At 36.6% G+C, this 22,635-nt stretch overlaps 1 long non-coding RNA gene across 2 annotated transcripts in view; it reads left to right on the forward strand.

Annotated features, from left to right (window-relative positions):
- Nucleotides 1–22,635, forward strand: part of LOC309632397 — a 201,090-nt gene that overhangs the window by 75,055 nt on the left and 103,400 nt on the right. The window contains exons 2-3 of one of the 2 annotated variants that reach the window (XR_014246884.1): nucleotides 7,122–7,189; nucleotides 9,170–9,273. This is a non-coding gene — a long non-coding RNA (uncharacterized lncRNA). Of the gene's footprint in view, nucleotides 1–7,121; nucleotides 9,274–22,635 lie in introns of both variants that reach the window. The other variant, XR_014246883.1, reaches the window with a different exon arrangement.

Raw genomic sequence — 22,635 nt, forward strand, 5'->3', positions numbered from 1 at the left:
CCCTCAATTTTGCTGTGAACCTAAAACTGCTCTAAAAATATAAAGTCTTCATTTTTAAAAAGTTAAGTCTGATTAGCAAAAAGAAAATACTGATAATCATACTGATATTATATATTTATATTGAAGTATTAATGATGTATAAATCACTTATCACTTTTATTTTCTGGCATGAGCTACTAGGTAGATAAGATATAAGATATGATCCCAATATATGAGATTTCCAAAAAGTGAATATGAACATCAACATTTAAGAGATGGATGGAACAGCCTACAAAAAAGAACAGAAGCGCAGAAGGAGAATGGAAGAATGTGATGTTATCATAGAGCGTCATCAAAGTATTGGAGTAGTTAACAGTGTCAAAAGTGGCAGACACTATATTAGGGACTATTACGAGTACATTGAGTTTTCACACAGGAAGGAATGAAGGGAACTGAAGAATGAATTTTACCACAAGACATGCAAACATTCAACCCTTTGCTCAGCCCACAGACTCAAAGACACACAATTAAGTTCTTTCAATTAGGGAAAGTTATGTGAGAGTATCTAGAGTAAAAGAATTTCAGATTTTATAATTCTTCACATGAAGAAGAATCCCTATAAAATGGTTCAGAGTACAATTTTTTTCTTGATTCTATTTCATCTATAAGAATATCACTTTAAAACATTGTTTATCAAAACTGACACTGTAAAATCCTCACCCACTAATGTTATGTTGCCTTCTCCAAAAGAAACTTAAGAATTTGGGTTTGGAGCCATTTGGAATGCCCTCATCAGCACTTATTAGCTGTGTAACATTGGCCAAATTATTTAACCACGATGAGCTTCAGTTTCGTCTTTCTTAAGTGGAAGTGATTGGGTTTTTTGAGGATAAGTTAGATACTGCATGTGGTAAGTGCTTAACGAGTTGCAATAATGCTAAGGCTCTCATAACATATTTTAAGATACTCTTCCTCTCAAGTCTTTTGTCTTTGAAAAGTACTTTGTAACTTATTCTCTGATTTACTTGCATTTATTTATAACTGCTATTAGTATAAACAATGTGATATTCCTTGACAAAATTGAGCCCCTGCCCTTCATAGAACTTTTAAATTTTTAATCCTCACCTCTGAGTGGTATATTGCTCTAATAACATGCTACATTAATTAACTGAAGGACAAAATCATGATAATCTCAACAGACGCAGAAAATGTACATAATAAAATTCGACATTCATTTATGATGAAAAAAACCCAAATACTCTTAGCAAACCAGGTTAGAACAGATATTCAATAATCTAATAATGAATATCTACAACAAACAAAACAACAGAACTTCAGCAAATACACTTAATGATGAAATAATGAAATTGTTTTCTTTGGAATTGGGAAAAGGCAAGGATGTTATCACTCCTATTCAACAATTGCTCAAGTTCGTAGTAATACAGCAAGGCAACAAAAAACACATGAAAGCCATAAGGTTTAGAAATGAAAAAATAAAAGTAAACTATTTGCAGATACTACGATTATATATAAAATATTTTAAAATAATTTACATTTAAATCATGAGAAAGAATGTTTTGCAAGACTGCTGTACATGAAATCAATATTTAAAAATCAGTTCATTTCTATATATTGAAAAGTGTTAGGAAATGAAATTTAGTGTATGCTCTTATAATAGCATCATAGTGTTAAACACCTAGGAATAAATCTAAATAAAATTCTGCTAGACTGCTATACAAAAAACTGCAAACACTAAGAGAAATTAAAGAAAATCTAAATCGTGTTATACAATATGAATGGATTGGAAAACTCAGTCTTATACCAATTGTCAATGAAATCCTGCACTCTAAACTCTTACGGATTTTTAAAAATTTCACAAGCTGAGTATAAAGTTTATAAAGAAATGCAAAGGACTTACGGTAGCCAAGACTTTCTTAAAGAAGAAATATGAGCTGAGAAGACTTTTTCTCAGATGCCAAGACTTATTATAAAGCCACAGTAATTAAGACAGTGTAGTGCTGGGCATGAATAGGCAAATAGATCAATGTAAATCTGAAATAGACCAAAGAAATCAGAAATCATCTGCTGCATATGGGAACAGTTGCCACTGCAAAATACAGCTCTCAGATCTGGCTGGACTCCACATTGCATGGGCAGATTCTTGATTAGGGGGTCTGGGGGCCAGGGGAAGATGTGTTGTGATATGCCACACTTACTTCTGCGTGGTGTGGCCACCCTGCTTCCATTAAGTTTTAGTGCCTTTGTCTAGAAACTTAATTCTGTAGTTCATCTGACACTTGTTTCACATGTTTTTGGTGTGAAGACCAGTCTGACTAGAATTGGGGACAAATGCCAATATTCTCAAGCAGAGAGGGGGACCACAGTTTGCCGTGTTTAGACACAACAGCCCAATGACAAAAAGCTATTGGGTGTTTGGAGGCAATTTTTATGGGCAAGTCATATCAGTTGAATTTGTCTACTAAACCCCTAATTTCAAATGGTAGGGCTTTGGGGATGAAGAGAGATAATGTGATACGAGCAGTAGATAGATTCCCAGTAGCTCCCAATCCCGGTAGCCAAGTGCTGGTAGTTTAAACCAGCCAAGTTACAAGGATGATTAAAGTCTTAAAAGGAAGTTGAAATAGCAAAGGGAGGACAGGCTGTGGTCCAAGTGTCACAAGTGGAAGTCCCACCTCTGGGAACCTGGCATGATAACATTGGAAGAAGGAAAGTCTGAACGTCTCCCAAGTGCCTGCCAGACTGACAGTGGTGACTTTTCAATTAGAAATTAAATAAATGCCAGAAGTGTGGATGTAGGAATATGAGAGAATGGAGTTTCCCTGACCCAACCCTCTGTGTGGGAGGGGATAAAATACAAAGGCTGATTACAAGTCAAGCAAGGTTTTTAGTGCCTGTGTTACTGCTTTTGATTCAGAAAAACTCTGCTTTTACATGCTGGTTAATCTTTTTAATTCTTACAGATAGCTCTTCTGCCTTCTGAAAAGAGCTAGACCAGACTCTCACTGAACTACTGTATACAATATTCTGAGCTCTCGGAGATTTTTCTTAAAAATTATGTTGAGATGATAAGGTCTCAAATAGTTTTATACTTGGAAAGATACTTTTTTAAAAAAATATATAGATGCCAAATAATGGCATCCATTTTTAAAATATTTATTTATTTATTTATTTATTTGTGGCTGTGTTGGGTCTTCGTTTCTGTGCGAGGGCTTTCTCTAGTTGCGGCAAGCGGGGGCCACTCTTCATCGCGGTGCTTGGGCCTCTCACTATCATGGCCTCTCGTTGCGGAGCACAGGCTCCAGACGCGCAGGCTCAGTAGTTGTGGCTCACGGACCTAGTTGCTCCGTGGCATGTGGGATCTTCCCAGACCAGGGCTCGAACCTGTGTTCCCTGCATTGGCAGGCAGATTCTCAACTACTGCGCCACCAGGGAAGCCCGGAAAGATACTTTTAAAGTAGAGCATTAAGGATACCTAATAGAGACATAGATCATTTATTAGTAAATTATAAAAAATTATTTTGTATATGAATTTTTTAGGGAAAATATTACCTTGTTGGATGAGAACTGAGGAAAAGCAATGGAGAGAAATATGCTGGGGAAACAATGGACTTAAAAAAGTTTTCCACTAAACAGAAAGTACAGACATCAGCTTCAGGTATAGCTGGATCCAGATGCTCTCACAATATGACCAGAAAACTCTCTGTATTCATCTCTCATCTCTAAGTTTCTTTGCATAATCTTCATTCTCTGAAAGACTCTTCCCACTTAGTGGTAAAGATGGACAGAAATAACTCTAGTCCTCATTCTTATCACCTTCACAACTTCACCAAAACAAATGCATTCCTTTTCTGATGGCATTATTAAAAGTCTTTAGATTGACTCTATTCCAGACCTGTATGATTGGAGTTGGAGCCAGTCCAACGTGGATCATATACACAAAAATGTGGAAGGGAGTTTCCCCGAAGTGGTGCTGTGCTAATGAACATTTTTTCCACTGCAAAATAATTATTGACTAAATGGAGCTTTGATAAGCACCTATTGCTTAGAAAGTATTTGCCATGCTTCTAACATCACTGGTCTTGCCAATACGCCTGCCTGGCTCTTAGAAGACAGTCGGGTTGTCTTCACTAGTGAAGTCTGCCTCCTTTTTAGGTGTTTACACTTCCAGATGGGCAGAGACCACTGGAACCTGTGGTATACCATGTTTTTTTTCCATGGAAATTTTAGTGATTTAAAACCAGTGGTCCATGGCAACAAAAAGAATAAAATCCCTAGGAATAAACTTACCTAAGGAGACAAAAGACCTGTATGCAGAAAACTATAAGACACTGATGAAAGAAATTAAAGATGATACAAACAGATGGAGAGATATACCATGTTCTTGGATTGGAAGAATCAACATTGTGAAAATGACTATACTACCCAAAGCAATCTACAGATACAATACAATCCCTATCAAACTACCAATGGCATTTTTCACAGAACTAGAACAAAAAATTTCACAATTTGTATGGAAACACAAAAGACCCCGAATAGCCAAAGCAATCTTGAGAAAGAAAAATGGAGCTGGGGGAAATCAGGCTCCCTGACTTCAGACTATACTACAAAGCTACAGTAATCAAGACAGTATGGTACTGGCACAAAAACAGAAATATAGACCAATGGAACAGGATAGAAAGCCCAGAAATAAACCCACGCACATATGGTCACCTTATCTTTGATAAAGGAGGCAAGAATATACAAAGGAGGGGCTTCCCTGGTGGTGCAGTGGTTGAGAATCTGCCTGCCAATGCAGGGGACACGGGTTCGAGCCCTGGTCTGGGAAGATCCCACATGCCGCGGAGCGACTAGGCCCGTGAGCCACAATTGCTGAGCCTGCATGTCTGGAGCCTGTGCTCCGCAACAAGAGAGGCCGTGATAGTGAAAGGCCCACGCACCGCGATGAAGAGTGGCCCCCACTTGCCGCAACTAGAGAAAGCCCTTGCACAGAAACGAAGACCCAACACAGCCATAAATAAATAAATAAATAAAATTAAAAAAAAAAAAAAGAATATACAAAGCAGAAAAGACAGCTGGGAAAACTGGGCAGCTACATGTAAAGGAATGAAATTAGAACTCTCCCTAACACCATACACAAAAATAAACTCAAAATGGATTCGAGACCTAAATGTAAGGCCAGACACTATAAAACTCTTAGAGGAAAACATAGGCAGAACACTCTATGACATACATCACAGCAAGATCCTTTTTGACCCACCTCCTAGAGAAATGGAAATAAAAACAAAAATAAACAAATGGGACGTAATGAAACTTAAAAGCTTTTGCACAGAAGAGGAAACCATAAACCTTTCTCCCTCAGAATGGGAGAAACTATTTGCAAATGAAGCAACTCATAAAGGATTAATCTCCAAAATTTACAAGCAGCTCATGCAGCTCAATATCAAGAAAACAAACAACCTAATCCAAGAATGGGCAGAAGACCTAAATAGACATTTCTCCAAAGAAGATATACAGATTGCCAACAAACACATGAAAGGATGCTCAACATCACTAATCATCTGAGAAATGCAAATCAAATCTACAATCAGGTATCACCTCACACCAGTCAGAATGGCCATCATCAAAAAATCTACAAACAATAAATGCTGGAGAGGGTGTGGAGAAAAGAGAACCCTCTTGCACTGTTGGTGGGAATGTAAATTGATACAGCCACTATAGAGAACAGTATGGAGGTTCCTGAAAAAACTAAAAATAGAACTACCATAGGACCCAGCAATCCCACTACTGAACATATACCCTGAGAAAACCATAATTCAAAAAGAATCATGTACCACAATGTTCATTGCAGCTCTATTTACAACAGCCAGGGCATGGAAGCAACCTAAGTGTCCATGACAGATGAATGGATAAAGAAGATGTGGCACATATATACAATGGAATATTACTCAGCCATAAAAAGAAACAAAATTGAGTTATTTGTAGTGAGGTGGATGGACCTAGAGTCTTTCATACAGAGTGAAGTAAGTCAGAAAGACAAAAACAAATACCATATGCTAACACATATATATGGAATTAAAAAAAAAAAAAGGTTCTGAAGAACCTAGGGGCAGGACAGGAATAAAGACGCAGACATAGAGAGTGGACTTGAGGACATGGGGAGGGGGAAGGGTAAGCTGGGACGAAGTGAAAGAGTGGCATGGACATATATACACTACCAAATGTAAAATAGATAGCTAGTGGGAAGCAGCCGCATAGCACAGGGAGATCAGTTCGGTGCTTTGTGTCCACCTAGGGGGTGGGATAGGGAGGAGATATGGGGATAGATGTATACATATAGCTGATTCACTCTGTTATAAAGCAACAACTAACACAACATTGTAAAGCAATTATACTCCAATAAAGATGTTAAAAAAAAAAAAACAACCAGTGGTATTTTTCAAGTCGTCGTTTTTCCATTTAATAAACTATTTAATATATGTGTATTTTAAAGATGTGGTTTATAGTTTTTTGGCTCACAGTTTGAGCCACTTCTATCCCCCAAAGTATTCTTAATGAGATATCTTAATTCCCAAAATAAACTTCCTCCAACTAAGTCACTCAGCAGCCATGTATTAGGTGCCTGCCAGTTGCGCTCTATTTAGGCACAGGTATATTAATTAACAAGTAAATTAGGGTCTCTGTCCACAAGATTCAGCATAATGAATCTAATTTACCCAGATTCAGAGCTATATCTTCTGTCTCTAATCTGAGCTTAGATTTGGCCCCATGTAAGAAATTAAATTTTTTTCAACAAAAGTTCAGTATTTCATTTTAACCAAAGCTGTATTTGAAGGCAGATTCCAATAAGTGTGGTCTGATACAAATGACACCATTCATAGCAAACAGCAACAGGCCAGCTGCAGTTTGAGTCATGTTTCCGTAAACAGAGCATGTGTATGAACTCTGACCCCCTGGTAAGGTTTCTACAACTTAACAAATAAAATAGTGAATGTGATAAACTCCTGAAAACTAGCTTACGGGTCAGAAACTCTAACCAAAGTGGTGCTGCCAGGCACTGTTCTTAGAACAACTTATAATAAAAGAAAAACATTTTTTTTTCTTCTGTTATCCCTCTTGTTCAGGAAGAAGCAAAAGGCAGCTTAGTGAATTGGAGACAACTGGAGGTGGTTTATAAGGATGGAGTGCAAAGGTAAGTTGGAGTTTGTAGGAGATAGCTTTTAATTGGAGAATTGTCCAGTTGTCCCCAGTGTCACCTGCTTAGGCTCTTGGTGGCTGCCAGTGTAGCTAGTTATCTGAAGGGCAAGAAAGCCTGAAAACAACTGGAAGAATCCAAGTCACATCATCTTAAACATAGAGTTGTGATCATAAATACAAACACAGTCAAGAACTCCAAACGCTGGCATTTCTGAACACAGTTACATCCATGCACCAGGCCTGGCAGTGGGCGTGTGGGTGACAGCCCAGACTGACCTCTGGGTGGGTGGTCAGTCCTGTCAGGCTGCACTGATGTACATCTTGCTTCAAGGACGAGATTTCCTTTGAGGACTCTGGGTGATCTCTTGGAGCCGCCTAACTGGCTGACCTGGGAAACCCACACCAAGTGCCAAAGGCACCAGAGGGGATCGGGTTTAGGCTTTTGGCCAACTGCATGCAATCTCCACCTCATTCTGGGAAGCAGGCAAAAAGCTCATCCCCTTGCAAAGCGGAGAGAAGGTTTTCCAAGGAAACACAAAAGCCAAGTTCAGTTTAGATTCAGAAAGTCACTGCACCAAAGATTCCATGAACCTCTCCCTGCAGAAATGAGAGAGGTGGTTCTGGGTCAAGCTGGTTCTTAACACATGTGCAAAATGGACCACCCAAGAGATGGCTCTTCCTGAGCAAAATGGCCTTCCTTCCTTCTGCCTTCCTGTGTTTGCAACGACGAGCCCAGGAGCAAGCTGATGACACCAGTCTAGGGCCATAGAGGACCATTCCTAGTCACTGTAGGCATCAAAAACATCAAAAGGGAAAACTATTAAATTTAAAGACTTCACCGGTAGCTATTACATGCAAAGCACTTCCAGTGGTAAAGTGTAGGAAAGGGTTTAACAAATGAAAACAGCCAACTCAAAACTGTACTTTTTATCCATCTTCCTTTCACACTTGTACAATATGACAAATTCAGGGAGAGGTGCCCTGGGGATGCCTTAGAATAATTCATAACCAAGTGGTCTTGCTGTTATTTCACTACTCCTGATGGCCCACAGTCTAAGCCTCCCTTTTCATATTATATCTTTAGTATTGTTTATTCTTTTTATTAGGTGACTTGCCTCTTCAGCTCTCTTTTCCAAATAACACAGTTTAGCTTAGGCTTTGACATCTATTAAAACACAAGGTCTCCTTCAGGTCGTAATAGACTTGATTACTGTTTTCACTTAGGATGTGAAGTTTAGTATCCTATCCTATCAGCTGGTTATATGAAAGAATCTTTAAAGGCTGGGCCCAAAATAACCCCAGCCAAGTTCACCAATTTGCAGACTGCAGGCTAAATCTGGCCTGCAGATATTTTGTTTGGCTGGGCCAGTGATTTTTGTTTTGTTTAGTCTTGGTTTTGTTTGGTCTTGTTTTGTAATTGAATTTGAATGACTTTCGGCAGAATATTCTTTTTCAAATTCCATAGACCCCGCCTCTCTCTATTGCCATGACCCTTGTAGGTATTTGGGTTTGTGATGCCTGCCCTACATAGTAAGTGGTGATAGCAAACATGCATGTCTCATTCCCAATCCTATGATAAAAACTTTTGAAGTTTTACCTCTAAATTTGAAATGATTTTTTTGTTTGTATTTGTACTATTTGTATTCTTTTGAGATACTTATTATCAGATAAAGAAGACCTTTCTATTTCTTGTGTATTATGAGACATTATCATGAATAGTGTTGAATTTTACCAAATGCTTTTCCTGCCTCTATTGAGATAACCATATTTCTTTCCTTTTTTTCTATTAATTACTAAATTACATTGCGCAATTACCAAATGTTAACCCAACATCATGTTCTCCGAATAAGTCCTTCTTGGTTGTAATATATGATCCTTTTTATATAGAGCTTGGAAGTGTTTGCAGTTATTGTGTTTAGAATTTTTACCTAGTTTGAAGAGAAAGCTTACTTTTTAATTTTCCTTTTTGGAAAAGGAAATGCCCTTGCTGGGTTGTGGAGGTCAAGGAAATGCTTGGCTCATTACAGAAGTCAGCAGGGGTTTCCTCTTCTCTAATCTTTGGAAGACCTTGAGAAAAATGTAAGTAATTTAATATTGTGGGAAGAGTTTGAATTTCAAATTCAATTTCTTTAATAGATGTAGAACTATTCATAACTTCTTTTCCTTCATGTGGCTCTTTGGTAATTTGAGATTTTCTAGAAATTTGACCGTTTTTACAAATAAGTTTTCAAGGTAATTGATGTCATGTTCTAAATAGTATCTTATTATTACCTTCTTAATGCCTTCTGATATTGGTAATTTGAGCCTTTTCTCTTTATTTTTCATTAGTCTTGCTAGGAGTTTATCAATTTTATTCATCTTTTCTCACAACTAACTTTTTTTTTTTAATGTTTATTTATTTTTTATTTTTTTTGGCTGTGTTGGGTCTTCATTTCTGTGCGAGGGCTTTCTCCAGTTGCGGCAAGCGGGGGCCACTCTTCATCGCGATGCGCGGGCCTCTCACTATCGCGGCCTCTCTTGTTGCGGAGCACAGGCTCCAGACGCGCAGGCTCAGTAGTTGTGGCTCACGGGCCTAGTTGCTCCGCGGCATGTGGGATCTTCCCAGACCAGGGCTCGAACCCGTGTCCCCTACATTGGCAGGCAGATTCTCAACCACTGCGCCACCAGGGAAGCCCCTCTCACAACTAACTTTTGACTTTATTTTCTCTACTGTATGTTTTAATTTAATTAATTTTAATTCTTAATAACTCAGATATGACTGTACCATTAGACATAATCAAGCATCCAAATGTTGGCAACTAGGTATAGAATCTACATGAATGTGATAGTTAGACTCTAATAATCCAGGTGTGTTGTGTAGGTGGTCCAGATATCATGAGCAGCATTACTGTCAGGGACATAGTTTTCTGAGGTGGTGAACGGCTGACGGAATCATTCCAATCAAGTCAAATAGGACCTTCTCTCAATTTACAGTTATTACTATAAGAGTCAGTGTATATTAAAACTGTACAGAAATATTTTGTGTTATATATAAAAGAAGTTAGGCTCTAGGTAGATTTTTTCCTCTATGTAAATATCCAGTGAGACAGTTTGGAAGCTGTGCAGATGTAGGACAAGTATTCGATTGCAGGACACCATGTATCCCTGAACCCTCTTACTGAATGTCTGTAGGGTTTCCCAATTACTGTGACAAAAGAGGAAAAAAGCCTCCTAAAATTTCCAAAATGCCTGGCTAGGTGGCTCTACCATTCCCTTTGAGATATGACCACTGAAATAGGGAAGAAGTCATACAACAGATGACCCTCACTTGTCAAAAGTGGTTCTTTCTTTCACTCCTCCATCTCCATCATCATTCAGGATTGATTACCAGACTCCACTTTGCTTCTCCTGCTCAGAGATGTTGTGGCTCCCTGGGGCTTGTCCTAACAGAGGCTTCCTCTGTAGGCTCAAGGCTATATTGAGTCTACTCCTACTGTGTAGTAGTGTTCACTCACCACCGCTACACTGATGCTAGTGTAAGATCTGTTCCCAACCTGTGTGTCAGCCTTGGTTTTGGTCTTTCTAAAGCCCTTTGGGTATACTTCCACCCCACTTCTTCATTTGGGCTGTCCTGGACTGACTTCCAGTATAGTCGAGCCCTCAATTCCAGCAGATGGTCACCTCAGCATCAGGCTCCCTCCCTAGAGGTCCCAGGGGATTTTCCAGATCCAAAATTGGCACCAGGGCTGATTGAAGACACAGTAGGTCCTGATTGGGTTTGGTACTCCAGTTCACTACATATTTTAGGAGCATTGCCTGGATTACTTGTCAATTTCAAATTCTCTCACCCATGCTTTAACCTAGTTGCCACTTCTGCCTCTGTCAGCCCTTAACTACCTCTTTTCTTGGGCCAGCATGGTGTTGTGTACCAGTTGCAAAACTGGCATTCTCTAGGCTAGTAGCAAGTTCTATGATGATGTTAACCCAACAGATTACAGGGTCTGCAGGTTCCAGTCCCATGGCTAGCTGGGATTTCCCTCACTGATGGATTCAACATGTGCTTGATGCTGGGGCCCTCAGCTCAGGGACCTGTGACACTGTCTGCATTGAGTTGGCTTCCCCCCTTCAAGTACTACACCTACCCACATTATACACCAAATCTCTGCCTACCTTTTCTTTGACATGAGTTGCTGCTTACCTGTTAAGCTAGAGGTGAGGCTGTGGTCATCAGCAACGTGAGCAGTGGCTCTCTGTTGCAAAGGCTGCCCAGGTAAGTGACATGACCTGATGAAAGTCCTCATTATGTTGAAACTCCTTCTCCTGGTGAAACTCCTACTAGCTGTACCGCTGTAGACCCAGAGGCTCCCATAGCCAAGGAGACCATGTCCCCGGCTGCTCACCAGTGCACTGCCAAATCAGGGCGGAAGAGGAGCCTAATTTTTCTTTTGTTTTTTGTTTTAGTTATGCTTTCCTCTTTCCTGCTATGACCCAGCATTGATTTTCAGAGGGACATATGCAACTAATTTTAGCATAACTAACAAATGGGACATGCTTAAACCAATTTGAATATAATTTGCAAATGGTCAACAAGTGGTTGGTCAAACTTTCCCTGAGCATAGGTACGGTATAACAAGACAGGGCAGACCTGGGGAAAGCATTTTTTCTATAAAGAACACTATTTATCTACGCAGCTGTTCTGATACCAGGTCCTGATTGCACATCCATGGACATCAACCTTGTTCGTGTGTGTTTCTTCACTTCTGGTTTTGTCCTTATGTTCTTGTATCCTAATATGTTTCTATTCTCTGGATTCAAGTCTTAAGCGACCTCCTCACTTGCCAGGGTTGGCACTATTCATCTTCTATCAAATGCAGACAAATCCAAGCTGTGTGCAGAGATGCACAGATGAGTGGTCTGTTGGGAAGGTTGGCTTCATTCTAATTTTGGCCACAAGCTGACTCCTCTTGTGTGCAGAATGCTCCTAAATTAGGTGCTTGAGGTAGGCAGTGCTAACAGTGTATTATAAAATGAGAACGTGCACAGAATGGACCTGGGGGGATACCAGTGTGTGTAAGCTACATAGACACTGACTAAAACTTTTCTTTGTAAATATTTTCTTTATAGTTAGTCACTAAAAATTACAGAGCTTCAGTCACCAAAAATGTATTTCTTATGCATAATCATTGAAACCAGAAACGTAACCTGATTCTGCATTCGAAACAGGACATTTTTTTCTGGTTTTGTTCATGGGAAATGGCTGACTTTGACAGAGTAGAAATTGAAAGTTAGAAGCTTATGGAGGAGAACCATGATGCACAAAGCACCCATCACAATGTTTGATAAATCAAATTTTACCTATAAAATTAAAAATGGCTAAAGAGTATCATAGCGTTGGCTTTGTAAGAAACTAAGCTATATCTGAGTTAAACTTTTGGCTGCTCAAAAGCTTTCTAAAATACCTGGTCAAATGGATTCATTCTCAAACACAGAGATGGTTCCAGAGCACCTGCGGGGCCACAGTTGTAGATCACATGCATCTCCTCTCAATGCCCTGGTTTGGTCACCAGTGGCCAGATCACATATCTGAGGAAATTTTTTCTCATTAGACAGAAAACCTGTTCCAGAGGGATGGTGGACAAAAAAAAATACATATTGTCATCCACCTTCTGTGCCCTTTTTCCATTAACATGCTGTGTTGCTAACGTAGAAAAGTCTGCCATGGAAAGTGAATAAAATACTCCTTTTAAAGAGCACAAACAGGGAGATTAGGAAGGAGAATTTAAAACATACTAAGATTACACTTCTGGGAATTTTCACACATCATATTTCCGTAGTATAAAGATCTCTATCCAAGACACATATTTGTAAGGGAAAAAAATAACGAAAACAAATATGTAACAGAAAATTGGTTAAGTACATAAGTCCTCCATATAATAGAATGCTCTATTATCACAGTTTTTAATGTAGATCTATATTAAGTATCATTGAAAATATTTGCAAAACAATATCAAAATTCTTGTGGAAAAAATAAGTTATGAAACATACCTAGTTGGCCAAATATTTGTAAAATTAAATTTTTCTTATGTTTATACAAAATCTGGATAGAGATATATAAATCTGTAATAATGGTGATTATCTCTGGAGAGGTTTTAGGCTTTTTTTTTTTTTAACTTTACTACTTCTAATCTCTCTGCAATGGACTTGGATTGATTATATAATAAATATGCTGAGTACAATAAAAAGTGTAATATTTCCCAGAGTCCCGGCCTCTAGTCAATGACATAACTAGTAGGAATGAAAGTAGGTCCACAGTGTTGTACAGTGGCTTCATGGCCTTCCTAACTGTTGCTTAAACTACCAAATCTCTTGCTTTGGAAACTTCTATCCTACATTAAATGACACAGGGATTGATGGAAAACACTTGCTGGCTTTACCTTTTACTGTAAGTGAAATGGACTCATTTTATCATGTAGTTTGAGTGAAATTTACAATCTAGATATGGCTGATTGTAAGCATGGCATGAAGTTATGCGTATTAAAATTGCATCAAAATGGTTTATACATTTCAATTATTACTGCTGTTTTTAACAATAAAAGACAAGAGACCAGGAAGAGAGGCCCTGTCCCAGCTCAAACTGTGAATGGCTGAAGCGTGGCATATTCAGTATTCTGTTTCCATTGGGACTAAGGCAGAGCTGTGTTTTCTCCAATTGCTTATTCCACTACACTTACTTTTGCATCTCTCTTAGTATTAGTTATCAGAATATTACAAGGTTAAAACCAGTATTTGAGTCTTTATGACACGTTGTTATCCAAAAAGCCTTTAATTTCTAATAAAAATGGTTTTACCGTAAGAGAAAAATTAATCTGTGAGCATTGACTCGTTTCAGGTTTTTCTTCAGAAGAGATTGAGCTGGTAGCCTAGGACAGCACCAAGTAGTGGTGTTTACAAAAGGAGAAAGATGTCAAATACTCAAAGATGCCTTTACTCAAAGGCAAGTGGCAGAATTCACTGATTATAAGAAAGCAAATGTGAAAATGACAATTCTTCCACATACTGAAGTTATGGGCTAGGTGCTTTATGTATTATCTTTAAACCTCACTACAAAACATCCTGATTTACGGATGAGGGAACCAAAGTAGAGAGACTGATCAACCCAGCAAGCTGAGAAATGGCAGGGTCAAGATTTTAGACAATTTTTGTTTTATTTCAACGTCTCCCGTTCCATGAAATTGTAATACCCCTATAACTCTACCATGCTTTTCACAGTGCCACCACGTAATAACTACTGTAGACAGTCAACTGATATGACAATCAAAAGAAGTGTTTATCATTATATTCACATATATGGCTAATGGAAATTTTTGTAACATAGGAAAAAATCCAAACGAGATTCAATTTTTGTTACTATAAATTTTGTTACTATACTATAAATCCTGTCTATTCTTTCCTGAAAGGTATTGTGATACAGAACATTTAAAATTGCTTATTGAGAATAAAAAAGTCTTCTACTTGGTTTTGATCCAATTCCAAACCAAAGGAACTCTTGTGCTGGGGTTTGAGACAAAGTACTGAAATGATAAATGTCCTATGCTAGACTGTAAACCGCAGTCCCTTAATTCAGATGACCTCAAGGCCTGACCAGAGAGTACTCAGCTGCTTCTTCCGGTTACCTTTTCATGCTGGCTTGTCCTTAATATAGTTAATGCTCCCCAGATGTATCAGCTGCTTGTGCTCTTTAACCCTCACTGGGCTCACATGCAGCGCTGGCTGCTTTTCTCAGACACAGGGGAAAAGAAAGAACTCCTTAACAGAGATAACTGCGAATATTTCAAGTGCCTTCAGGGCATGACAATACCATGCAGGCAAAGCTACCAAATGCATGTTTTTGTTTTAAATGTTTTATTTTTGAATATTTCCCCCCAGAATATAGGGAACAATATAATAAACTCCCCATGTGCCGTTTTCCAGCGTCAACGAAATATCCTTGCCCATATCCACCTTCCCAAATGATTCTGTGGCAAATTCCAGACAACATTTTATTTTATGAACAAACATTTTAGTATGTAACTCTAAATGAAAAGGACTTTTGTTCTTTTTATATAACACAATATCATGATTATATTTTTTTAATTAATAATTCCTGGATATCATCAAATATTCAGAGTTCAAATTTCCAATTATCTCTTTAATGTCACAAATGTTTCTAGTTTGAATCAGGATCCAAACAAGGCCCACATGTAATGATTGGTTAATATATTCCTTTTAAGTTTCTTTTCACCTATTGGTTTCCCCCTCCATCTTTTTTTTTTTCTGTTTGTAATTTATTTGCTAAAGAAACTTGATTATTTGTCCTATAGGATTTTGCTGATTACAACCCCATAGTATAGTTTAACGTGTTCCTCTTTCCTCTGAATTTTTTATAAATTAGTAATTGAATCTGGAGGATCGACCAGAGTCAGGCTTGATTTTCTGAAAAGACTCTTTTTTTAGGAGGTGCTTTGATCCTCTATCAGGAGACTCCTAATATCTGTTTATCTTTCTCTTTTTGATATTAGCAGTAACTCTATGCCTAGATACATTCATTCATTTTGGGTTACAAGAAAGTGATATTCCAATTCTATCATTTATTTTTCATTTATTTGCTAAAATACCACAATAAAGAAAATCTTACTCTTATCTTCTATTTCATTACTGAGTGGTTCTTTGTTTATAAGTTTTCAAAATGATGAATTGGTTCACTAGTGTCTTCCAATTGCTGACCAGTTTTTTTAAGTGTCATTATGAACTCATGGATTTAAACTTATTTGATATATTTCAATCTTTTGAAGGTTTTTTCCCTCATTGATCTTCATATTGTCTCATCTTTGACAGTCTCGGCAAGTTGATTCCCAAATCTTTGACACAAATCTAGTCATCTTTGATAGCTTCCTTATTATGTGATGTGACAAGATTTCCAATATGATCTGTATATTTCCTGTCCCAGACCTGGAATTAGCCATTTCTCCAAGGAGCTCTGGATCCTTTCAGAAGGAAATTAGATTTCAATACTAAATTCTAGGTGCTGGAGGTACTCATTGCTACTGGGTGCCTCAGTATTTATGGGACTTTTCAGTTGAAAAAATTAGAAACTATTTTTTTTCAAGCAGAAAATATCACTGATTTATATTGATACTTCAAATTCAGGACTAAAAGGTCTTTACTTAATTTCTCCTTTCTGGTATCTGTTTTTCCTTTCTCACTTGCCAAGAATCTTGCTTGTGAAGGACACTGGATAATAAGATTATAATATCACAGAATTATACTTTATACACAGCATTTTTTGAATTGCAATACCATCACTACCACCTACAATATGATCACTGAAAACTGTTTAAATTTTTTCCAGCAATTTTTGTCCTTAAGGCATATACTGTTAGGGATGTATAGCCAAAAACTATTTTTCAAAGTTACTTCGATTAGTTTCCATGTGATTATGCCAGCAACTAGTTACCCATTTAGATTCATTGATCTCATTTTAATTTCAATTTTTGAGATTAAACTTTTTAAATTATATCAGATGCTTACATGGTTTCAAAGTCAATTCTATAAAACAAAATATATTCCAAGCAGTCTATCTTCCATCCCTGTTCCTTCATTCCATTCACTCTGTACCCTTGGGGAAGATGTCAACATTAGGATTGGTACATTATGTACTATATTTCTTTCTTTATTGCTATCATTTATTCGTAGTGCTACAATTAACTATATACTGATGCTCACCACCAGTCCTAAAATTGATATATCTCCAGTCATTTTAGTTGTCTGAAGGTTATTCTCTAGTAGATACCTTAGGAATAACTCATGAGATATTGAAAAGAGTTTATACTTGGAAAAGTTTATCTGAATATAAAAAAAATCTTGGCTCAGATTTTCATATTTGGTTCACCCCAGAAGACATAAAATTTTGCTGTTGAAAACTGTTAACAATTTGATTTTCTTTCATTTGTAAGTGACTTAGGGTTTTTGTCCAGATGTCAAAAGAATTTACTCACTTTCTTGACTAACCAATAATTTTATTAGATTTTTCTCAGTGTTCTCAGCCCATTCTCCCCAGTATATAGTGTGCCTTTTCAACACGTACTTCCAGAATATTTATAAACACATGTATATTTATGTATCTTCTTAATTTTAGGAAAGTTTGTCTTTAATTATAGATTTTTTAAATATCTCATTTTATTGTTTTGGTTTTCTTCTTTGGGGACCTTTTTTTATACATTTGTTGTTTCTTCTTTTCCTACCTTCCATAAGGCTAGATGTAGCAGAGATTCTTCAGAGGGCTGATATCTGAAATGCACCTACAAAAAGCCCAGCTTTGAGGGAGAAGTAAAATTTTAGGGAACATAATCCAAGAATAGAAGTGATAAAAGTGGTTGAGTTGAATGCCTGTGCTATATGATTCAGACAACAAATAGGCTGCCTGTTTCCAGTAATCTTATGCCCTCTTATTTTATTAAGTGGCCAAACTAAGAAATTATATGAAATTGACTATTGAATTTGAGATTATGCAGTTTCCAAAGTAAAGTTTACAAAATAGTCCCAGGGGAAATTATTTATGATTTATTGCTAGGCAAGGCTTTGTTTTCCCTAAAAGGTATGTTTCATTTTCTTGATGAGAATCATCATAAATACAGTTTCTATTTTTCCCTGCATCCTAAGAATCTGAGCCAAATTGTGCTCAGTCTTGCAATAATAAACATAATTATACAGAGATCCTTATTGCATGCATGTATTCTTTAACTTGGTCCCAACTTTTACTTCAGAAGTTTTAAACTTTGATGTCAAAGGACAAGCTTGCAGAGAAATTGTATACAAAATTTAGTTTGAATATGCATTTTTTTCCTGGGAAAGAAAGGACACTTCATCAGATTCTGATTCTAAAAGTGTATCTGTGATGTTAAAACTACTGTTCTTATATTAATTATTTTATTTTATTTATAAAACAGAAGCTTCTATTCTAGTTTAATTTAAAATCTCAGTGACATACCAAAATGAATGGTTTACTTTTGGAATCATATTAAGCTTTTTTTTATCTTGACAAAATGTAATTAATAATGAACTGATGAAGTTACAGTGCAGACCCCAATCCCTGAAAATCAAGTCACGCCATTTACAAGTCTAGATCATGTAATACAGGAAAAAAGAAAAAGCTAAACCTTTTTTTACAAATTCTTCAGCTGGCTTGACTAACTTTCATAAGAAGGCTGACATCATATATGATCATTCTAAATAGTTTCCTCTTTAAGATAGGTTGAGACACAAACCACTTCAATAAAGTCACTTATTATTTCTACATAAGCTGGTTTCAGTTTATTTATTCTCTACATTTCTCTTCCTCCTAACATTGCATTGTGTTTTCTTGGATTTATATAGGTAAATGTCTTGCAGTCTTTTGATGTACATTTATCAAATTGGTCGTAGTCTTGTTACCATACATCAGATGCCTCTGAAGAAATTCTTCCATCTACTTAGACCAGAATTAAGGTTTGCAAATAGTTCCCTTGCTTGATGCATACAGACAAAAGATATTATAAAATAGAGTGTGTTATAAAATTAAAACAAATACTAAAATTTCATTAACATGATATCTATCTATTCCAGTAGAGAGAAAAGGTAGAACCAGGCAGGCATGCAGTTCTTGTTAAGTCAAAGTTGACCAAACTTGGGAAGAAAAAATTAAACTTATGTTTGGGAATCTAACATATCTCAATTAAATGTATAATTGAATGGAATCACTTATCTAGAATGCATACATTTTATATTTTACCAATGATTTATTTTTAACTATTTGTGTCAATTCTTTAAGTCTTTTCTAGAATACAGTAAGTTTGTAATTCTATGAACAGTAGATTGACATTTAAACAAAAAGAATTTGGTTCACTTAAGAAATAAAATTAACTTCTGATTTTGAACCTATTGGAAATGGTTGAGATTTACATTCTCCTTTCAATAGTCTGTTAGCTCTGAATAATTTCATCCTATTGTGCTATTCTTAGTGCAATTTTAATTAAATTTAAAATATAGAGAATTTAGATTTGGCTTGACATTTCAAACTACTTAGAAAGTGGCTGATTTTTAAATGTTGAATAATGGTAATATACATAATTTCCCATGACATGAATAAAAACATCGAGGTGAAATTTTGCAAATCATTTGCACTTTAAGCAAATGATTACACATTTTTGGTCTGTTGAGTTATTCAGTCAACCAGAATTAGTAGTTAACTTACAATTTGATGGACCGGAGGTGAGGAGAAAAATATCTGAAGTTGGAATTTGTTTATATGAATGGTTTTATAAGTTGTGGAATCAGCTTAAATGCCTAAAGTGGATTCCGATGCTGACACTTTTCTTTCTGCCTGCTGATTCAATTCACAGAGCCAGTGGCACTTAGTGGCCCAATAGGTTACAAGCAGTTATTAAGGTAAGCAAAGCCTCACCCATTGCTTGTGGTCAGACATGTGATTTTAATTATGGGAGAGGTAGATAAACATTGATACTCTGGTTAGATGGGAGCTGGTATGCTTTTTCTAAGCTCATTAGAGCTTATAGCTTGCCAGTTTACACATACACACACACAAGGGGTCTGGAATAAAGACTAGTTTCTGTGTTCTTTGTTTCTGTATTCTACTGATAATCTTCTGCAAGGATAAATGTAACCCTAGATTAAAAAAGCAAAAAATACAGAAAACAAAAATGAACTAGCTTGCAGTTCATGTTCTCTCAAACCCACCCTCCAACCCCAACCCGATGTCTCACTGGGGCCATGTTACTCAGTTATTTATCCCTAAATCACACAATTCCATTTCTCTACCATTTCTCACTTTCCCAAACAGCACTCTAACCCCTGCCAAAAATAAAAGACCAAAACAACATCAAAGAAAACCCCACAAAGGTTTTGTTTAACTTCCCTTCCATACCACCTTCTATCAAATGAATTCCTTAGAAGTCATATGATTAATAATGCTAGTTTTCAGTAGAATCATTCCACTAATTTTACAAAAATCTGAATCATAAAGATGGAAGTTTGAACATTGTTACATGATCTTATTTCTTCTGCATTTTGTGCTGTAGTCCTAAAAAACAAAAATTGATTTTTACTAATGTGTCATCACTACATATGAAGCACATCAGAGAAAACTTACGTAAAAGAACTTAACTCATTTTACAGTAGCCTCACACAGCTTACTATTGACATTATCTTTCAATAATTTTCTTCCCTCAACTGCCATCAGCTGCAACTTAAACTTATGTGCTTAGTAAATAGAGTTTGGTTGACTTTTCATCTCTGTTTTCTACTTCTCCATATTTTCTTTGGATAGTCCCACTATCCAAAGATAAGCCTGAAAAAAGTTTCAAAAGTTTTTGTGATATTGATCACCTCCTTGAACTGAGGAAAGAACCAGGAAATATATTCCATGCCCCATTGCCTCTGAGTAACCACATGCACAACCAACTGTCACTTAAGGAAGACTCAGGATCTTGGCGACAATAGGTCACGAGTGGCTACAGACACCATTTTAAAGATCAGATGACTCTGAGTTGCCATGGGCAATCTATTTAAAATAAATCTGTTCTACAGATTCCACCTGTGGTATAGGGTTGTTTATATAATTCTGTGTAAAAGATATCAGTGGGAAACAACTAAACTCCTATTATAATAACTAAAATCAATCAAACAAACAAGCAAACACTTGCCAATGTAATGCATGTTTATTCCCGTCTTGGCATCTGTTTCTTGGAGGACTCTTATGGTTAGAATACACTTAAAACGGGAAATTTTACTGTATGTAAATTATAGCTCCCCCAAAAAAGGGTAATGCATGGCATATAGTAACAGCTCCATAAATGCTAATTTTTGATAGTTTTTATGAATCAGCACTCAAAAACCGGAAGTGTTACTCCTATGCAAAAATGAAAATAAGCATGATTAAATGGCAATGACCATGGTTTAACTTTGACGGCTTTAGTCCAGTAGTTGCTTAAGAATTTTAGTACTACAAATGAATTAATTTTAAGCACTCTTGGGCCAAAATAGGGAGCTAAGTTAAGGATTTCCAATAAGGATTCAGTACATTGGTGAATTTAGTGAAGTTAATGGTTTAAAATAAATTCTTTAAATAAATAAGCGTATTTAAGAAATTTTTTTCATTTCAACAATGTTAGAAAACCATTCAGATATCCACAGTCTGTAATTTGCATGTTTTCAAATTTCAGAAATAATGCATTTGTGTTGTAATATGTAAATCAATACAATGCAATTCAAAAATGGGCAAAGGTAAAAAGCACACACCCCAGCAACCCACATCCTACTAATCCACCCCACTCCAAGATCAGACCCTGGAGGTCTGTGTATCATTTTTTTGCTCATACAAACATATATGGCCATAAATATATCTGCATAGAGGTGTGGTTTATTCCCTTTATCCTGAAATAGGATCATAATATACTCATTACGAGATACTTATCTTTTTCTACTTAATATACTATGAACATCCCTATAAGTCCTTGGTAGAGAGCCACCTTGTTCTTCCACTTTCTGTGAGCATACATATGCACATATCATTTCATACAAATAAAATTTCACATTATAAATTCTTTATTGTAGTCTTTTCCCAGCTTTAATTTTCTGCTTGCCTTACTTTCCCACCCCACTCGTCTCTCTCATCCCATGCCCCATTTTATGTATCCTTTCGTAATTTTATATACATACGCACACGCACACACTATACACTTTTTTTCATTGTTTACTTTATAAAAATGGAATATTAAATACTCTTCCTCACACGTCATTTTCCTCATTCAACACACTTTAGAATACCTCCATGTCCCAAGTCACTTTACATAGCTTAATTATTCTTTAATAATAGTTTCTAATATTGCATAATATTCCATGAATAATTTACTTGACCATTTTCCATTTGATCAGCATTCATCTTGCTTACACTTTATTTTTTCACACTTTAAACAATGCTGCAATAATTTTACTCTCTGCCCTTAGTATACTCTGAGAGCACCTTGCTTTAAAGGTTTATTGCAAGGGAAACACAAGAAAAAAATGGGCAGCACCAAGATCATTTGTTTTTCAATCAGTAAAAATGACAAAAATCCTCCATTAAGTGGTTACAGTGAAAGGGTGGGGCTGTAGTGGGATGTGGCGTTTTAGTCATAAGGCTTTATTTGCTGCAAAAGTGTTAGAATGTTGGGCTCACCAAATTCTTTTACCCTGTTTTTGAAAGGGTGGAGGTATCCACACTAATCTTCCTTGCTAATCACATGTCTTAATCACCACTCATTTCACCAATGAAAACATTTCTAATCAACAAATGCAATAGTGGAGATTTAGACCTTGCAATTTAAAGTACTTCTTAAATTTGTTTCTAGAGCATGGAAACCTGATAGGGTCTCTCAAAGGCTAACTTTC

Source organism: Balaenoptera borealis (genome assembly GCF_965194805.1).
Source record: "Balaenoptera borealis genome assembly, chromosome: 7".
NCBI classification, from domain to species: Eukaryota; Metazoa; Chordata; class Mammalia; order Artiodactyla; family Balaenopteridae; genus Balaenoptera; species Balaenoptera borealis.